Genomic DNA, 20534 nt, shown 5'->3' with positions numbered 1-20534 from the left:
ATTTCCTCTGGTGTTTTATCAATAAAAAGTGACAACTCAAATGAGACCCCTATTGAATTCAAAGAGTGAGAATGACCTTTGCAACAGATGTTAGCTTCAGTATGTCTGTCATCATGAAATAATACTCTGTCAGGAGCATCACTGACCTCTGGAGGTGTTCTGCAGGACAGACCAGATGTTTATCTGTAGTCTCTGTTCAGCCACAAAGCACAGACTACATGATATATACCATGATCAGATGAAGAAATCAGAAAGACAGGTAGTTACCAGGGGTCTTCTTTTCTTTTAATGTTGTGAAAAATCTGCTTGATTAGGAAGGGACTATGTGTCAAAATCCACCTCCTTTTTTTCTCTGATTAATTGTGTCTTGCTTTGTTTTCAGAGTAAGACTTTTGAAGGAAACAAACACCAAACGCTGACCTCAGACTACGGTAGGTGTATTTTGTAGGAGAGTTAAATATGAATATTACTTTTAACCAGAGGTGGGTCCTCCTGAGACAATCCAGGTCCATTTTGAAGGACCACAGAGGTTCAGAGTGACCTGGGAATGTGGTTGGGAGAAAATCTCCTCAAGAGTGAAAGGAGGTCATCTTGAAATCACCAGTCTGAAACCTGGTGAGAAGTACCTGTTCACCGTGGCCACAGAGGGAGATGATGGTCGACTAAGCAGATGTATTTCTGCATCTTTAACCACAGGTACAGAGTTTGGATATAGTCATGTTTTACTGGCATACTTTGTATCTTCAGTACTTTGATTTTTACAACATATCTTTATGTTTCAGTGGTCCCACCCAGAGACTTAAAGGTTGATAATGTGGAATACACCTCCTTCACTCTCCACTGGACCAAGGGTGAAGGAATGGATAAAGTCCCACAGCGTTTCCTCATATCCTACAGCAGCCCAGGAACCGACCCCCATGCAGTGAATACAGAGGACTGTTACCGGACCTTCTCAAACCTGCAACCTGGCACACAGTACACTGTTGATGTTGTAACTGTCCTGAACAATGGGGAAGAGAGTGCACCTGTTTCTTTTACCATATGCACAGGTAATAGAGTTTGAGTTTATTTAAGCATTATCTCCATACCAGTAACCATGATATGTTTAAGCAATAAGGCAGGTGGGGGTGTGGTGTATGTCAACAATAAGGCAGGAAGGGGTGTGGTATATGTCAACAATAAGGCAGGAGGGGGTGTGGTATATGTCAGCAATAAGGCAGGAGGGGGTGTGGTATATGTCAGCAATAAGGCAGGAGGGGGTGTGGTATATGTCAGCAATAAGGCAGGAGGGGGTGTGGTATATAGTCAATAAACCAACGCTAAGAGTTGCTCTTAGGCATGATTCATTGTGCATAAGAACAGCTTTTAGCCATGGTTTATTGGCCAAATACCACACCCCACTTATTGTTTACATATACCACAGCTGTAAGTAGGGCTGTCACGATTATGACATTTTTGTTGATGATTAAATCTCGAACAAATAATTGCGATTAACAGTTTAATTGTCTGTATTGTAAATGTTATGCCACTTAAAGTGTAAGCCTCATAATATTGTAAATATACACCTGGACACAGTGCCAAAGCTACCAGTACCTGGTTTAAGGACCATGGTATCACTGTTCTTAATTGGCCAGCAAACTCGCCTGACCTTAACCCTATAGAAAATCTATGGGGTATTGTGAAGAGGAAGATGCGATACGCCAGACCCAACAATGCAGAAGAGCTGAAGGCCACTATCAGAGAAACCTGGGCTCTCATAACACCTGAGCAGTTCCACAGACTGATCGACTCCATGCCACACCGCATTGCTGCAGTAATTCAGGCAAAAGGAGCCCCAACTAAGTATTGAGTGCTGTACATGCTCATACTTTTCATGTTCATACTTTCCAGTTGGCCAACATTTCTAAAAATCTTTTTTTTGTATTTGTCTTAAGTAATATTCAAATTTTCTGAGATATGAATTTGGGATTTTCTTTAGTTGTCAGTTATAAGCATCACAATTAAAAGAAATAACATTTGAAATATATCAGTCTGTGTGTAATGAATGAATATAATATACAAGTTTCACTTTCTGAATGGAATTACCGAAATAAATCAACTTTATGATGATATTCTAATTTTATGACCAGCACCTGTATATGTTCCCTCTGCTTCCCCTGTCTTTGTGTGTTATTGTCTCTCTTTATGTAAGAGTACTGTTAAGCTTCGCCGCTGTCTCTTTGATTGAACACAGCTAATACGCATCGCCTCGTTCTCCTGGTTCTCCTTCCCTCGAAGCGATTACAGTAAGGATAATAATTCAGGCATCATTGCTCTGAAATGTTTATTTCATTTTATAAATTATTTTTATAATATGCTCCTACTGCAACTATATGCCAAATTCAGTAGCAAGCAAGCAAGTTTATTGATAAAGTAAGTTAGGCACAATACATAGACACAATTCAATGTGCTTTACAATGAAAAGAAAAATATAAAAAAGCAATAGAGTTAAAAACAGTCAGATTGTTACAATTCTCTAACTCACCTGTCTCCTGGGGGAATGCATGTACTTCAACACCACAACACCAACACTCCCACTCCAGCGCTAGGATGAACCCGTCAGTCCCTTTGTGAGATAATCTTTGCATTGATGTCTTAACCGGCTGTCTCCAGGGGGAAATGTATGTCTGTACATGCATTTAATATTCATCCTTGATGAATTTCAGTTCCCATAACTGTTTAGTGAACCACCCCGGTATCTCAAGCCTCGCGCTCCAGCGCTTGGATAAACTCGTCAGTCCTTTTGTGAGATAATACCCTACATTGATGTCTAAACATCAGCACAAGAACTTGCATTATCCGTCATCAGCAGTTTGTTACATTTACACAGGTTATTCCTCTGATAGCTCTGGATTAGACATACTAACTGATGGTAACAGACATATTTTGCATGGTTTTTGTGGAGATGTTTCTAACATTGGCCTAAAAAGCCCTTATTCAGATTTGAAACATGATTTTGGAAGTCCTTACATGTTTTTAAAAAAAGATCCCCAGCAGCTCTTTGGGAACAGAACACTTTCTGTTCCCAAAGAGCTGATGGAGAAATGGGACAACTCTATGAATCCCACCTTGAAATTAAATCCAATTGCCAAGATCTCCAAGAACTGACAAAAATCTGTGCTCAGTTAATATCGGAGAGCTTTCCAATGGAGCTGATGGATGGTGATGCATCCAACATACCAATAAAGTGGATAACACATGTGTTGCAAGAACTTGACAATTTGACCAAACCCAAAAACAGAATCAGAGTGATTACTGTGTTAGGGGTTCAAAGCTCTGGAAAATCAATACTACTCAACACCATGTTTGGGGTTCAATTTGCTGTCAGCAGTGAGAGATGCACTAGAGGAGCCTTCTTGCAACTTAGAGTGAAAGAGGATCTGACAGAACAGCTTGGTTGTGACTTCATCATGGTTATAGACACAGAGGGGCTCAAAGCCCCAGAGCTTGCTCAATTGTCTGGCGGTTATGAGCATGACAATGAATTGGCCACAATGGTCGTTGGATTAAGTGACATCACAATCATCAACATCGCCATGGAAAATGCCATAGAAATGAAGGACACCCTACAGATTGTTGGAAGTAAGAAAGAAGCCCTTGTGTCTTTTTGTACATCAGAATGTGGCAGATCTGGCTGCTCATGACAAAAATTCCACAGACAGAAAGCTTCTGCTGGAACAATTAAATTAGTTGACAAAGGTGGCTGCCAGAATGGAGAGAAAGGAGAACAACAATAGATTCTCAGACATCATGGAGTATGAACCTGAGGAGGACAGCTGGTACCTGCCTGGCTTGTTGTACGGCAATCCACCCATGGCAGCAGTCAATGCAGGGTACAGTGAGGCAGTGAATTAGCTGAAGAAGAAAATTATCCACAAGTTCCAGAAGGCAAAATGTCAGGCCTATACAGTGATGGATTTCCTGGAATTGACGCTAAGCTTGTGGAATGCAGTCAAGTATGAGAACTTCAGCTTTCATAACTGTCTTGAAGCTGATGTCTAGAATAAGCTGCGTGTAGAATTTAAGAAATGGGATTGGACTTCTAGGGAGCATATGTACATCTGGGTGAAAGCAGCTGAAACAAAACTGTCAAACCTTGGCACAGTATCCCACAGTTCTGGGGAAATGTCAACCCTTCAAATCCTGATAAACCAGCTGAAAAAGGAAGGTATTTGTGAGTTGGAAAAGGAAGAAAGTGAAATTAAACAAAAATTGGAGGATTATTTTAAAAACAAGGACAATCACATTAACCTTGTTGAAAGGTATGAGGAGCTTCATTGGTAGTGCCAAAATCCTGAGGAGAGATACAGAGACCTTAGCAATGGACAAACTTAAGACAGTGGTAGATGTCAAGAAGGATATGGCCAAAAGAGTTGCCCTACTAGAAAACCAGTCTAAAACTGTGCTGCAGGAGGTGGGAAAGTTATTTGAGAGATGCAGTGGAAACAGAAACAAAATGAAAGATTAGCAGTTGGAAATTGGTCAATGACCGTTAACAGTATAGTCAAAGTGCTTGAGAGACTGGATGTTGACAATGACATTAACATTCAATTGAGACAGAATATAGAAAGGTGGGTTGGCTATGAGATGATAAATAAAATCACCCACCTGGAACAGCACAGGAAACATTTTCTGTAAAGAAAAAAAGACAAAAATAGACAAAAAACGATTTTAAGGATCTCTATCATAAGAGAGACCAATCTGAGTGAAATGCAGGAGTTTACCAAGTCCTGCCTTGAACCAGCAATAAGAAAATATGCCAATGAATGCTTGGGAACAAACATTCTGATTACATTGCTAGGTAGTCAGAAAGAAGTACATTTTACAGCATTCTCAAACAGAATGTGGTTACTAGGTTCTCAATTCACAATAATAATGTTCTAGACAAGTTTAATTGGATGTCGCAAGACAGAATCTTAATTTTCTGGACAACACTAGAGCACCAAACCCAGAAGTTAAATGCCATGTTATCAGGACATTAAATATTATAGATCTAAACACGTTTCATAGGAATTTCAACTTTAGATCACTGGTTGTTTGGTAAAAACAAAGGTAATGAAGTTCTCTTTTGGAATTACTGGGTACATGATGACATTTCTTGTTGTGGGGCATTTTTTTATTGTTGCATGCTGGACATCGAATACAGGGCAACTTTTTTCTCTCTGACAGCATATACTGTCCTTGGTCTTGAAACATTTTGAGTAGTTGTGTGGTTTAATTTATTTTGCCACTATTTGAGTGACACTATTCTGTTATCAATATTTGCCATTGTTGTTTACGTCTACTGCTTCTGTAAGCCAGAGCTGAGGCATGGCATAGGACCATTTGTCATCAGAGTTGCTTCTACATTGGTCTGCAAAAGAAAGGTCTTAAGTCATGCTCTGTATACACGGGCATCCCAGTTAGTAGTATTCTGCCAGCAGCACTAACGATGATGTCATAACCGTATTGTATTTTTCAGAATAAAAGCGCCAATGTCAATATATTGCATAGTCTATAATTCGTTCTAAAGAAGGTAAAGTGTAAAGATTTTTTTAACACGATTTCTAATAAATACAATGAGCAAATAATAAAGGATTAAGATAAAATAATTTAAACAACAACATTAAAGCATAAAATGTGTGAGACGCTATACCTGAATTTGGCCTATGCAAATTAGGCAATTTTCCCCCATGATTTGACAGTTTATATTGAGTCAGATTTTTTTTTTAAACAAATTCAGCACATTGCCATGCATTTCAATTATGGCTATTATTTTGAAGAAAGAATCTGAAATCTGAGTCAGTACTGCAGGCATAATTTCCTGCTGCTAGCAGAACGCTAATATCCGAGGTCACTGTCTGTATGTATAACGTCAAATCTTTTTCCGTTACTGGCTGCTCACGCGAGCCATTCTGCACAGATTCGAAACTCACAAGTGAAGTCCCCCTGCCTTTACAAGAAATCATCTGACTAGAAAGGGGCGGAAAACACAATTTACAGGAATCGCCTGATTCATATAGAGGAAAGAACACAGAGCAACATATCCACTTGTTGAGATACGGCATGAATTCAAAAGGCAGGCAAAAGTAAGTTTCATGAGTTACTATTTCAAGATCTAACCAATATTGTTAGCGTTCAAGTATCTTTTGTTAGTTAAATATATTTCCAATTTCACTAACAAAATGTACGATTCTGCTCCTTTGGATTGTGTATTGATTTCAAACAAAGCCTGTAATATGTTGTACGAATTCATAATTGTGGGAAGAGTAAAATGCAAAACGTTTATTTCTGGATTATTACAATATAATAGAAATACAAAGTGATTTAGCTACATGCTTCAAATGGAAAATATAAGGGAATAACGTTTTTATGCACTTAACCTTTAGCACAAAAGTTATCTAAAACCTGTAAATTGTTATTGTAAACTGCATCTTTAAAATGCTCTGGTCGAGGTAAGGCATTAATTTACAAATACAATTGTTTTAAGATTCATTTTTTTAAAGATAATTTGGAAATGAAATATGGAGTTTTAGACCCTACTTTCCACACAAAATATTGCAAAATCATTTGAGATTATAATCAAAAGAATTAACAAATATATTATTTACCCTAATTTACCCTAATCGTACACTGCATACCTTTATACCTTGTCGGTGTCCTAAAGTAAAACCAAAACAAGACCTTTGTTCCAGAGACTGTTCGGCATATAGAACGTTTTTTATTATCTCTCAATTTTTAAGGCATTATAATTAGAATATCATCATAAAGTTGATTTATTTCAGTAATTCCATTCAAAAAGTGAAACTTGTATAATGTATAAATTCATTACACACAGACTGATATATTTCAAATGTTTATTTCATTTAATTGTGATGATTAAAACTGACAACTAATGAAAATCCCAAATTCAGTATCTCTGAAAATTTGAATATTACATAAGACCAATACAAAAAAAGAATTTTTAGAAATGTTGGCCAACTGAGAAGTATGAACATGAAAAGTATGAGCATGTACAGTAGTTGGGGCTCCTTTTGCCTGAATTACTGCAGCAATGGGGCGTGGCATGGAGTCGATCAGTCTGTGGTACTGCTCAGGTGTTATGAGAGCCCATGTTGCTCTGACAGTGGCCTTCAGCTCTTCTGCATTGTTGGGTCTGGCGTATCACATCTTCCTCTTCACAATACCCCATAGATTTTCTATAGGGTTAAGGTCAGGCGAGTTAACTGACCAATTAAGAACAGGGATACCATGGTCCTTAAACCAGGTACTGGTAGCTTTGGCACTGTGCACATGCATGTGACTAAGTAATTAACAGTTGGAAGCAAAATGACTTTACCACTCACCTGACAATGATTGCATATAATTTAGTTAACAAAAATGTATTCAGATTTAACCTGTTGATGATGCATTCAGTAAATCTACGTTCGTACTCTCACCTATGGTCATGACCGAAAGGACAAGATCCCGGATACAGTGTGGGTTTGTTTATAGCTCCCCAGCTCTGCCGCCATGTGTTGGAGTTTACCCCGGTGAACGAGAGGGTCGTTTCCCTGCGCCTACGGGTCGGGGATAGGTCTCTCACTGTTGTTTGTGCCTATGGGCCGAATGGCAGTGCAGAGTATCCGACCTTCTTGGAGTCTCTGGGAGGGGTTCAGGAAAGTGCTCTGACTGGGGACTCTATCGTTCTACTGGGGGACTTCAACGCCCACGTGGGCAACGACAGTGACACCTGGAGGGGTGTGATTGGGAGGAACGGCCCCCCTGATCTGAACCCGAGTGATGTTCAGTTATTGGACTTCTGTGCTAGTAACAGTTTGTCCATAACGAACACCATGTTCATGCATAAGGGTGTCCATCAGTGCACGTGGCACCAGGACACCCTAGGCCGCAGGTCGATGATCGACTTTGTTGTCGTTTCATCTGACCTGCGGCCACATGTCTTGGACACTCGGGTGAATAGAGGGGCGGAGCTGTCAACTGATCACCACCTGGTGGTGAGTTGGATCCGATGGTGGGGGAGGAAGCTGGACAGACTCGGCAGGCCCAAGCGTACTGTAAGGGTCTGCTGGGAATGTCTGGCCGAGTCTCCTGTCAGAGAGATCTTTATCTCTCACCTCCGGCAGAGCTTCGACTGGATCCCGAGGGAGGCTGGAGATATTGAGTCCGAGTGGACCATGTTCTCCACCGCCATTGTCGAAGCGGCCGCTCTGAGCTGTGGCCGTAAGGTCTCCGGTGCCTGTCGAGGCGGCAATCCCTGAACCCGGTGGTGGACACCGGAAGTAAGGGATGCCGTCAAGCTGAAGAAGGAGTCCTATCAGGCCTGGTTGGCTTGTGGGACTCCTGAGGCAGCTGACGGTACCGACAGGCCAAGCGGGCTGCAGCCCGGGTGGTTGTGGAGGCAAAAACCCGGGCCTGGGAGGAGTTCGGTGAGGCCATGGTGAAGGACTATTGGCTGGCCTCGAAGAGATTCTGGCAAACCATCCGGCACCTCAGGAGAGGGAAACAATGCCCTACCAACGCTGTTTACAGTAGAGGTGGGCAGCTGTTGACCTCAACTGAGGATGTCTTCGGGCGGTGGAAGGAGTACTTCGAGGATCTCCTCAATCCCGCTGTCACGTCTTCCATTGAGGAAGCAGAGGATGAGGGCTCAGAGGTGGACTCGTCCATCACCCGGGCTGAAGTCACAGAGGTGGTCAAGAAACTCCTCGGTGGCAAGGCACCGGGGGTGGATGAGATCCGCCCTGAGTACCTCAAGTCTCTGGATGTTGTGGGGCTGTCTTGGTTGACACGCCTGTGCAACATCGCGTGGCGGTCGGGGACAGTGCCTCTGGGATGGCAGACCAGGGTGGTGGTCCCTCTTTTTAAGAAGGAGGACCGGAGGGTGTGTTCCAACAATAGGGGGATCACACTTCTCAGCCTCCCCGGGAAAGTCTATGCCAGGGTTCTGGAGAGGAGAATACGGCCGATAGTAGAACCTCGGATTCAGGAGGAACAGTGTGGTTTTCGTCCGGGCCGTGGAACACTAGACCAGCTCTATACCCTCTATGGGGTGTTGGAGGGTTCATGGGAGTTTGCCCAACCAATCCACATGTGTTTTGTAGATTTGGAGAAGGCATTCGACTGTGTCCCTCGCTGCATCTTGTGGAGGGTGCTTCGGGAATATGGGGTCCTGGGTCCTTTGCTAAGGGCTGTCAGGTCCCTGTACAACCGATGCAGGAGCTTGGTCCGCATTGCCGGCAGTAAGTCAGACTTGTTCCCAGTGCATGTTGGACTCCGGCAGGGCTGCCCTTTGTCGCCGGTTCTGTTCATAATTTTTTTTTTCTAGGCGCAGCCAGGGGCCGGAGGGTGTCAGGTTTGGGGACCACACAATTTCGTCTCTGCTCTTTGCAGATGATGTTGTCGTGTTGGCCCCTTCTAACCAGGACCTTCAGCATGCACTGGGACAGTTTGCAGCCGAGTGTGAAGCAGTGGGGATGAGAATCAGTACCTCCAAATCCGAGGCCATGGTCCTCAGTTGGAAAAGGGTGGCTTGCCCACTTCAGGTTGGTGGAGAGTGCCTTCCTCAAGTGGAGGAGTTTAAGTATCTAGGGGTCTTGTTCATGAGTGAGGGAAGGATGGAACGGGAGATTGACAGACGGATCGGTGCAGCTTCTGCAGTAATGCAGTCGATGTATCGGTCTGTCGTGGTGAAGAAAGAGCTGAGCCGCAAGGCGAAGCTCTCGATTTACCAGTCAATCTACGTTCCTACTCTTACCTATGGTCATGAGCTTTGGGTTATGACCGAAAGGACAAGATCCCGAATACAGGCGGCCGAAATGAGCTTTCTCCGCAGGGTGGCCGGGCGTTCCCTTAGAGATAGGGTGAGAAGCTCGGTCACCCGGGAGGAGCTCAGAGTAGAGCTGCTGCTCCTCCACATCGAGAGGGGTCAGCTGAGGTGGCTTGGGCATCTGTTTCGGATGCCTCCGGAACGCCTTCCTGGGAAGGTGTTCCGGTCCCGTCCCACCGGGAGGAGACCCCGGGGAAGACCTATGAAACGCTGGAGCGACCCGGCCCCAGATAAGCGGAAGATGATGGATGGATGGATGATGCATTCACCTCATAAATCATGAAACACTTCTCTACCCTAAATTAAAGTACATAAGTCGCTTTCAATAATAAAAAGTATCGTCATTCGTATTAATATAGGTGATTCTTGCCCTGTATTACTTGTTACTGGATCGAACCCAAATTTTGCAGTATCGCAAACGCCTACTTTAAGATAAAACACAACAATGTAAATAATTAGGCAAAATACATGACATAAATACGTATTTTCAATCATTTATTTATGTAACTCAGTCAGAAAGTAACAGCTCATAGAAGAGCAGTGTACAGCATTAAACTTTCCACAATTGGGGAGAACTAATCGTCTTCTGGAATTATATTTCCTTTAGATTGATGGACTTATCCGACCAATGGTATTGGTTGTGGAAATGCAAATGTAACTGATTGGTCAAGAGTAGAAAACCCTCCCCTCTCTTGCTTGCGGAATTAATTTTCACTTGCAAACCTCGAAATACAGAACTTGTCCACATCGTAAACATGTAAAAATTCCAAGAGCGCGCAAAGACTGATCCGCGCGTGCATTTTAGCCTTAGAGTATAAACAGTCGCTATAAAGGTTCTTATTATACATCTGAAAATAAAATATGCTTGATGTTCAAATTTAATTTATACAAATGTTTGGTTACAGTATTGCAAGTTTGTACAATGCTAAAACTTCATTTTACAAGCTTGTCAAATATTGCTTGCAAGCACAAACTAAATGTACAAACTTGCGAAGATAAGCTTGCAAGCACCCCAGCAAACATGCAGGCATGGAAGAGCCGAAGCTCGAGGGTCCCGCCATGTCTTCGCTGTAGTATATGAACTCCAAAATAGTCGAGAGAAGTTTACCTCAGCAATTACATTATCGCGGTGGCTATATACTTCTGATTTGTTAAACTATATTTATGTTTTTTACTCCAGTTCAAGATAATTCTGGTTTAGTCGTGTCTGTGAGTTTTCACAAGAACTCTTCTACTCTGGTTAGCCCAAAAGCTATTATAGTGCTTAAGTTTCAACCGCTATCATAGTTCTTTTGAATTTATAATTTTTTACTATTTAGAAATTATGTAATCATTTATGTTAACCTTTCAAACTTCAGCCAGGTACTTTCGGTTTTTCTAATCCAGCAATTCTCCAATTTAGAAATGTTTTTATTTAGTTGTTGTCACGGTTGTGGGATGAAGAGGACACAGGCGCAGAGTAGAGGTAGGTAAGGTAATCCATTTAATACAAAATAAAGAATGCAGGACTCCAACAAAACAAAAAGCAGCAACCAGTGACGTGGGTATTCCTTACACAGGATAAACAAAACCAAAATGAACCACGCCTTGGGGCCTACAAACTAAACTTAAATAGGGTCCCCAATTGGAGGCAATGACTAACACCTGCCTCCAATTGGGGAAACCAAAAAAAGGAGTAGAGGTGGCTAAAGGCCACCTCCTGTCCTGTCCTGGCTATGCCCCGAGCCCAGCGCAGAGATGGCTAGGGGCACAGCCAGGACGTGACAGTACCCCCCCCCAAAGGTGCGGGCTCCCGACCGCAAGACCGGGACGACCACACCCGGACCGGCGGAGGCTCAGCGCCCGGAGCCGCCGGCACAGGCCGGGGAGGCGGAGCTGCAGGGACAGGCCAGGGAGGCAGAGGGTCAGGAGACGGGAGAGCCGGCGGAAGGACCGGAGCCGGCAGGAGAGCCGGCGGCGGGTCGACAGCCGGCGGAGGAGCAGGAGCCGGGGGAGCCGGCAGAGGGTCGACAGCCGGCGGAGGAGCAGGAGCCGGGGGAGCCGGTGGAGGAATAGGAGACGGGGAAACCGGCGGAGGGTCAGGAGCCGGCGGAAGAGCCGGCGGAGGAGCAGGAGACGGGGGAGCCGGCGGGGGAATAGGAGCCGGCGGAGGAGCAGGAGCCGGGGGAGGCGGCGGAGGGTCCGGTGCCGGCGGAAGAGCCGGCGGAGGAGCAGGAGATGGGGAAACCGGCGGAGGGTCAGGAGCCGGCGGAAGAGCCGGCGGAGGAGTAGGAGCCGGCGGAGGAGCAGGAGCCGGGGAAGCCGGCGGAGGGTCCGGAGCCGGCGGAAGAGCCGGCGGAGGAGTAGGAGCCGGGGGAGCCGGCGGAGGAGTAGGAGCCGGGGGAGCCGGCGGAGGAATAGGAGACGGGGGAGCCGGCGGAGGGTCAGGAGCCTGCGGAAGAGCCGGCGGAGGAGTAGGAGACGGGGAAACCGGTGGAGGGTCAGGAGCCGGCGGAAGAGCCGGCGGAGGAGTAAGTGCCGGCGGAGGAGCAGGAGCCGGTGGAGGAGCAAGAGCCGGGGGAGCCGGCGGAGGGTCCGGAGCCGGCGGAAGGGCCGGCGATGGTTCCGGAGCAGGCGGAAGAGCCGGCGGAGGGTCCGGAGCCGGCGGAAGAGCCGGCGGAGGAGTAGGAGCCGGCGGAAGAGCCGGCGGAGGAGTAGGAGCCGGGGGAGCTGGCGGAGGAATAGGAGCAGGCAGAGGAATAGGAGACGGGGGAGCCGGCGGGGGAATAGGAGCCGGTGGAGGAGCAGGAGCCGGGGGAGCCGGCGGAGGAGCAGGAGCCGGCGGGAGAGCCGGCGGAGGAGTAGGAGCCGGGGGAACCGGCGGAGGAATAGGAGACAGGGGAGCCGGTGAAGGAACAGGAGCCGGCAGAGGAATAGGAGACGGGGGAGCCGGCGGAGGAATAGGAGCCGGCGGCAGGTCGGCAGCCGGCGGAGGAGCAGGAGCCGGGGGAGCCGGCGGAGGGTTGACGGCCGGCAGGGGGGCAGGAGCCGGCGGAGGAGCAGGAGACGGGGTAGCCGGCGGGGGAATAGGAGCCGGTGGAGGAGCAGGAGCCGGGGGAGCCGGCGGAGGGTCAGAACCCTGTGGGAGAGCCGGCGAAGGAGCCGGAGACGGGGAAGCCGGCGGAGGGTCAGGGAGAGCCGGCGGAGGGACAGGGAGAGCCGGGACAGGCGAGGGCACCGCTGAGGCCGGGACAGGCGAGGGCGCCGCTGAGGCCGGGACAGGCGAGGGCGCCGCTGAGGCCGGGACAGGCGAGGGCGCCGTGGGACGATGCGGGGGCTCCTGGGCAGGTGAAGGCGCTGCGGGACAAGGCGGCCAGTCAACCGCGGGCTCGGGCGGCGGCGGCCAGTCATCCGCGGCCTCGGGCGGCCAGTCAACCGCTGGCTCGGGCGGCGGCGGCCAGTCATCCACGGCCCCGGGCGGCGGCGGCCAGTCATCCGCTGGCTCGGGCGGCGGCGGCCAGTCATCCGCTGGCTCGGGCGGCGGCGGCCAGTCATCCGCGGGCCCGGGCGGCGGCGGCCAGTCATCCGCAGTCCCGGGCGGCGGCGGCCAGTCATCCGCGGGCCCGGGCGGCGGCGGCCAGTCATCCGCGGGCCCGGGCGGCGGCCAGTCCACGGCGGGTCCTGGCGGCGGCGAAAACAGGGCAGCGGGAGGAGCTGGCGGCTGAGGCCACTGGGCAGCGGGTGGAGCTGGCGGCTGAGGCCACTGGGCAGCGGGTGGAGCTGGCGACTGAGGCCACTGGGCAGCGGGAGGAGCTGGCGACTGAGGCCACTGGGCAGCGGGAGGAGCTGGCGGCTGAGGCCACTGGGCAGCGGGTGGAGCTGGCGGCTGAGGCCACTGGGCAGCGGGTGGAGCTGGCGGCTGAGGCCACTGGGCAGCGGGAGGAGCTGGCGGCTGAGGCCACTGGGCAGCGGGAGGAGCTGGCGGCTGCGGCCACTGGGCAGCGGGAGGAGCTGGCGGCTGCGGCCACTGGGCAGCGGGAGGCGCTGGCTGCGGCTCCCAGGCAGCGGGGGGCGCTGGCTGCGGCTCCCAGGCAGCAGGGGACGCTGGCTGCGGCTCCCAAGCAGCGGGGGGCGCTGGCTGCGGCTCCCAAGCAGCAGGGGGTGCTGGCGGCGCTGGCTGCGGCTCCCAAGCAGCGGGGGGCGCTGGCGGCGCTGGCTGCGGCTCCCAGGCAGCGGGGAGTGCTGGCGGCGCTGGCTGCGGCTCCCAGGCAGCGGGGGGCGCTGGCTGCGGCTCCCAGGCAGCAGGGGGCGCTGGCGGATCTGGCTGCGGCTCCCAGGCAGCGGGGGACGCTGGCTGCGGCTCCCAAGCAGCGGGGGGCGCTGGCTGCGGCTCCCAAGCAGCAGGGGGCGCTGGCTGCGGCTCCCAGGCAGCGGGGAGCGCTGGCTGCGGCTCCCAGGCAGCGGGGGACGCTGGCTGCGGCTCCCAAGCAACGGGGGGCGCTGGCTGCGGCTCCCAAGCAGCAGGGGGTGCTGGCGGCGCTGGCTGCGGCTCCCAGGCAGCGGGGGGTGCTGGCGGCGCTGGCTGCGGCTCCCAGGCAGCGGCGGACGCTGGCTGCGGCTCCCAAGCAGCGGGGGGCGCTGGCTGCGGCTCCCAAGCAGCAGGGGGTGCTGGCGGCGCTGGCTGCGGCTCCCAGGCAGCGGGAGGTGCTGGCGGCGCTGGCTGCGGCTCCCAGGCAGCGGGGGGCGCTGGCAGCGCTTGCTGCGGCTCCCGGGCAGCAGGGGAAGCAGGGCGCCGCGGGGTAGGCCGCGGGGTAGGCCGCGGGGTAGGCCGCGGGGTGGTAGTAGGCTGCGGAGTAGGGAGTGGGGCACGCCGACTGGACAGGGGACCACTCGTACCATCCAACCCGTGGCTGGTAGGAGGCACGGGCTGCTGCTTCCTCCTCTGGCCTCCTCTCCTACGGCCCGTCCTCTCCGTCCTCTGCATCTCCTGTAGGAGCTCCTTGACGACCCCCTCCTCCTGCCGGCTGAGGGGCTTGACATCACCCCACTGGTCCACGCCCCATAGCACCCCCCCAAAAAAGTCTTGGGGCGACCTCCGGGTTTGCGCCTCCGGGGGGTCTTCCTCCACTCTCCCATACACATCCTCGTCGTCCGGGGAGAGGGAGTCAGCCCCCCAATCGCCTCTCCAGGCATACTCCCCTCTCAACGGGTGTACCGGAGGGGCGTAGCCGGAATAAGCGCAGAGACGCCGAGCTTCCTCCTCCGGCGTCTCTGGCTTCTCCCACAACCACAGGGAGTTGTCCCTGTGGCCATGGCGGGTCTTCCTCGTGCGTCTGCGGTTCCTTTTTTGGTGGTTCATTCTGTCACGGTTGTGGGATGAAGAGGACACAGGCGCAGAGTAGAGGTAGGTAAGGTAATCCATTTAATACAAAATAAAGAATGCAGGACTCCAACAAAACAAAAAGCAGCAACCAGTGACGTGGGTATTCCTTACACAGGATAAACAAAACCAAAATGAACCACGCCTTGGGGCCTACAAACTAAACTTAAATAGGGTCCCCAATTGGAGGCAATGACTAACACCTGCCTCCAATTGGGGAAACCAAAAAAAGGAGTAGAGGTGGCTAAAGGCCACCTCCTGTCCTGTCCTGGCTATGCCCCGAGCCCAGCGCAGAGATGGCTAGGGGCACAGCCAGGACGTGACAGTTGTGTAGCCTACACTGTATACTTTGCTAGCAACTGCAGGTAGAGCAAGTTTTCTGTTACAGTAACATACCTGGCTAACTAGCTACTGCAACTAGTTAACACTACTGTACGACTACTTAACAAACATCTGCTTAGTTTGTTAAGCCGACATAATTTCTGGAGCACTGTGTCATAATTTCAAGGAGTCTCAGGTAAGCTTATTTAACTTCTTTACAAAGCAGATATCTATTTTATCTATCTGACAAATTAGCTAAAATCACAATCATCGAATAACATTAACTCTGTAGAGCTAACTAGCGTTAGCAAGCTACACATTACTGTCAGTCAGATACGACTGTAGCTAGCTTGATTGATTGGTTGTTTTTTCCCCAGCCAGGCTGAGCTCAGTGCAAGAAGTGTTTCACTTGCTGGGACAGAAATAAATACTGAAGTTGAGTTTGAGTATTCAAGGTGTGACTAAGCACACGGTAATCATCATGTTTTTAAAGTATTTCCGTTGTGTACTTTATTGCTGTAATGTGCAATAGGCTACCGACTGAAACATTATTAATTTCCAGCGCAAGATTAGTTTGACACAGAAAATCTGCTAAGCAGATTCAGTGCTGCCAACTCCTCAGTAAGGAAAGTCGCTATTGGCTGTCCTAAAAGTCACTAAATGACGTCATCGCCTAATTTGCATAATTTCCATTAGCATCATGAATGGATTTGTTTTTCTTTTTTAGCCGAGGTGAGGTGAGTAAAATGACTGAGGCTGTGTGAGTCGAATCATGCAGACAGTGATTTATTTTTGTGCAGTGATTTATTTTAGACAAAGAACATTTACATTTTACATTATGGGCGGGAAAAGCCAGCGGGGGCTTCCCGCATGCGCAATTCATTTTCAGTCTGGACGCGGAGGACTTAACATCTCCTGCTCTGACTGCAGCTCGGAGGAACTGCTGTGCGAGGACTGGGGCTGAGTGCTTTCAGATGGGGAAGGGGCCCACTGCGGCACCCCCTGCTCCTTGAGAAGAGTAAAAACAAGTCTCCAATAACACCACAAAAAGACGCTAGATTTGTCGCTAGTCACTTTTTTGAAAAAAAGTCGCTAAGGGGGTCTGAAAGTCGCTAAATCTAGCGACAAAGTCGCTAAGTTGGCAACACTGAGCAGATTCGAGGAAGTACACAATTTTGTAGTCATATTTTAACAAACATTGAAATCCTTAATATGCATTCTCATTTCTCATTGCAGCTTTCCCTGACTGTAAGAAGAACCACAGAGCAAGCAACTGAAGTGATTGTAAACACAGATGATCAATATAATACAGCTGTAACCAGAGGCTTATGCAATTCGTTGTTAGTGTTTTATTTATGCAGCTTTAGGGTACGCAAAATGTATTGATAGCTTATTAATATAATTGGCTTGTGTAATCAAGTAATATTTCACTTTCTCTAGTTATTGTGGTACCAATATGTGATTCATAAAATCACATATTGCAGAGCAACTTTAGCTTTTGTCATCATAAAGACAATGTCCCCTTAATATTTTGCTCAGTCTCAAGGAAGATATGTAGACTGAGACCGGTAAAAAAAAAAAAAAAAAAATATTGAGCTCTGGAAAAAATTAAGAGACCACTCCTAATTTTTCTTAAATAAGCATCTCTACATGTATAGCAGCCATTCCATTCCAGTGTCTGTTAAATTCCAACACAGGCACACCTCATTTTACTTAATGAGGTACTGATAATGAGGTACTCATAAGCCTCTAGTTACAGCAGTATTATATTGATCATCTGTGTTTACAATCACTTACTTCAGTTGCTTGCTCTGTGGTTCTTCTTACAGTCAGGGAAAGCTGCAATGAGAAATGAGAATGCATATTAAGGATTTCAACGTTTGTTAAAATAGGACTACAAAATTGTGTACTTCCTCGAGTCTGCTTAGCAGATTTTCTGTGTCAAAATGATCTTGCGCTGGAAATTAATAATGTTCCACTCGGTAGCCTAGTGTATATTACAGCCATAAAGTACACAATGGAAATACTTTAAAAACATGATGATTACCGTGTGCTTAGTCACACCTTGAATACTCAAACTCGACTTCAGTATTTATTTCTGTCCCAGCAAGTGAAACACTTCCTGCACTGAGCTCAGCCTGGCTGGGGAAAAAACAACCAATCAATTAAGCTAGCTACAGTCGTAGTTCAATCAATCAATCAAATTTATTTATAAAGCCCTTTTTACAACAGCAGTTGACACCCCCGGCCTTAAACCCCAAGGAGCAAACAACAGTAGTGTTGAATTTCAGTGGCTAGGAAAAACTCCCTTAAGAAGGTCGAATTTTAGGAAGAAACCTAGAGAGGACCCAGGCTCAGAGGGGTGACCAGTCCTCTTCTGGCTGTGCCGGGTGAGATATTATGAGTCCAATTGGAATAATTAATACATTTCTCTGGGCTAAATCCAGAGTCTATTTGATTTTAGACTAGGTCAAAAGTATGACCAGGTGGACAAGGACAGGGACAGCAACGGCCCCCCAAACCAGGTAATCCGCAGGTGTGGACCAGGACCTCATCTCCTCCTAAAATATAAAACTGGAGGAGACTGAGAAAAGTTTGAAGTGCATTCCTCATATCCCCCAGCACAATAATATAGCAGCGTAACACCTTGGAACTGAGACGGGGGGGTCCGGCGACACTGTGGCCCTACCGGGGGAGGCCCCGGACAGGGCCCAACAGGCAGGAAATCAATCCACACACATTGACAGGCATCAACCAAAGGGACACCCACCAACCGCAACCCCCCTGAATAAGGGCAGAGTATTGCCAGCAGCATACAGCCCAATTGCACAAGTGCGCAACAGAGAGTCAACAACAAGCCAGTGACTCTTCCCCCGAAAGGCATTGGAGGGAGGGCATCCCAGTGGCGACGAGAGCCCACCTGGCAAGACAGCAAGGGTGGACAGTATCAAGCCTACTGGTCACCTTCACGCCCCCGGGCAAGGCTACACCTAATTATAAATCATGCTGTAGAGATGACTTTTTAGTAGACACTTGAAAGTTTGCACTGAGTTTGCATTTCTAACCTTAATTGGTTGACTTACAGTAATGTGTAGCTCATGACATGACCAATCCACTACGTCACGGTTGGTCGTGGTTACGTAACGTGTTTGCTGGGTTGTGCTTTAAAAAGAGCAGGAGATTATATTGACATGTACTTGGAAAAATCAGCAGGAACATTGTGGAATGTAGGAATATAAGGCAGAAAACCAACTTGTGTTAACTCAGGCTTATTTTAAAAATAGAACCACCATGTTAATATGATATGGTTGATGCTGCAGAGGACCAGGAGTAGAAGGTAACAGGTAGGCTAGCTACAGTAGCTGTACCTAGATCAAATAGATTTTGCTAGTGCAAAGATAAGCATTGCATAACCAAATACTGCAAACCTGCCAATGGTCAGCAACTGACGAATAGGAAACCTTAATTACATAACGTTGTCACGACGTACAGGTGACGAAATGACCAAAATAGGAACTTCACCTTTCCTGTTGCTGCAACGTCAGATAGTTACGTAACCGGTACGAAAACGGACCGACTCGCTACGTCGTGACAACGTAATATTGTTTGCTGGGATGTACTTAAATGTCCAAGCTGGCAAAACGTAATTACAGATTTGAGCATCAGACTTGCAACCTCAATATATGACCACAAATGTTTTGACATAACTGCGCGGAGTATTGACGTTTAATATTCCATACTGCCCTGCCATTGGTAGTCACCGAACTCTGTCACTGCCCACTCGCTGAAAATTAGCATAAAGTTGAACATATCTGAACTCTCAACTGTCGCTGGGAGATTTTGTCTCAGAGAGTAGCTCCGCCGGCTGTCGCCTTGATTCGCTGGCTCTCGTTTGAAATGAATGAGTGTGCCTCTTTGTAGCCCTAGCGAGAGGACAGTGTACATGCTAGTGATGGCCAAACGAGGCCTTGTTGAATTGATGAGGCTTTCCAGCACATAGCTTTGCCAAAAGGCTAATTTCTCGATGGCTCGTCTAGACAGCGCTCACTGAGGACACCTGCTGGTTGAAATAATATCAGGTCAAATAATGATTACCGCAATGACGCTGCATTGGCTCAACAGAAGCTTCAGTCATCCACTTCAAGGAGTCATGTCAGTCGCATCTCTCACAATGCAAAGTCAATATAGTTAATATAACTATAGCTTAAAATGTTTTTTTCATACAAAAGCCTGTTCACACCTAATGTGTGTGTTCCTAAACGTTTGTTTTTATCAGTAAAAAATAATAGGTAAACACTGAATGTAAAAGCGCACATTTAATCAGTGAATAAAGAAATGAAGAGAGACGACATTTGTGTATGCTTTTACATGTGTTTTTAACAGGCAGCTTTTGTAACTGGTCAGTGAGGGAAGTACAGTGCTTTTGTAACAGGCCAATATCTTATTAATTTCTATCGAGGATCAAAAAAAAATTTCTAGAAGGGTCCATTACAAAAATCTCACCAGTAACAATATCACTATAGGCTCTGTGCTGAAGCGTAGTGACTAACTTCCGCTTTAGCCAGAAGTCGGCATATCAGTTTCCGGTTTACTTAAGGCGATCACAAAATTAAGGCGCCCAAAATTTCAGTTTTAGTAGATGTCTCCAAGACCTGCCTAAATTAAGCATTAGTGATGTCTATCGAATTGTTGATGCCTGGTCCCCTGCTCCAACAAGCATGCGGAACAAGGGATTCAAACTCTACGTATCGAGTTATCTGCACAAATACGAGGGTTAGTAGTTTACTGTGGTGTGCCGGCATGCTATCGGCTAAGCTAGTTAGCGACGTGTTCCTTTTTAGTGTAGTATTAGGCAGGACAATAGAACGCATAAAAATTCACCCTAGCCTCAAAAACGGCAAAAAAACGCTGGCTGAGCTGGAACGCTGGCTGAGCTGGAACGCTAGCGCGTCCCTATAGCAAGTAAATTGAAACAAACCTTCGTTCAGTCTCTTCTAACCTGAATTA

General features: G+C 48.0%; 1 protein-coding gene, 1 long non-coding RNA gene and 1 pseudogene across 2 annotated transcripts in view; all 3 read left to right on the top strand.

Moving 5' to 3' along the window:
* The first annotated feature begins 234 nt into the window (after positions 1-234).
* Positions 235-498, top strand: LOC109615139. Its single transcript, XR_003778083.1, has 3 exons — positions 235-259; positions 383-431; positions 481-498. It is a non-coding gene; the product is annotated as an uncharacterized LOC109615139 (long non-coding RNA).
* Positions 499-3185: 2687 nt separating this feature from the next.
* LOC109615138 lies at positions 3186-4041 on the top strand (annotated as a pseudogene).
* A 2001-nt stretch (positions 4042-6042) lies between these two features.
* LOC105007524 overlaps positions 6043-20534 on the top strand; it is a 43745-nt gene continuing 29253 nt past the window's right edge. Inside the window, exon 1 of the mRNA XM_034291213.1 lies at positions 6043-6107. The gene's annotated coding sequence lies outside the window, so the exon portion shown is untranslated. The remainder of the gene's footprint in view (positions 6108-20534) is intronic.

Source organism: Esox lucius, chromosome 25 (assembly GCF_011004845.1).
Source record: "Esox lucius isolate fEsoLuc1 chromosome 25, fEsoLuc1.pri, whole genome shotgun sequence".
In the NCBI taxonomy this organism is placed as follows: domain Eukaryota; kingdom Metazoa; phylum Chordata; class Actinopteri; order Esociformes; family Esocidae; genus Esox; species Esox lucius.
The sequence above is the reverse complement of the archived record's forward strand: the minus strand, read 5'-3'. Positions and strand labels throughout refer to the sequence as shown.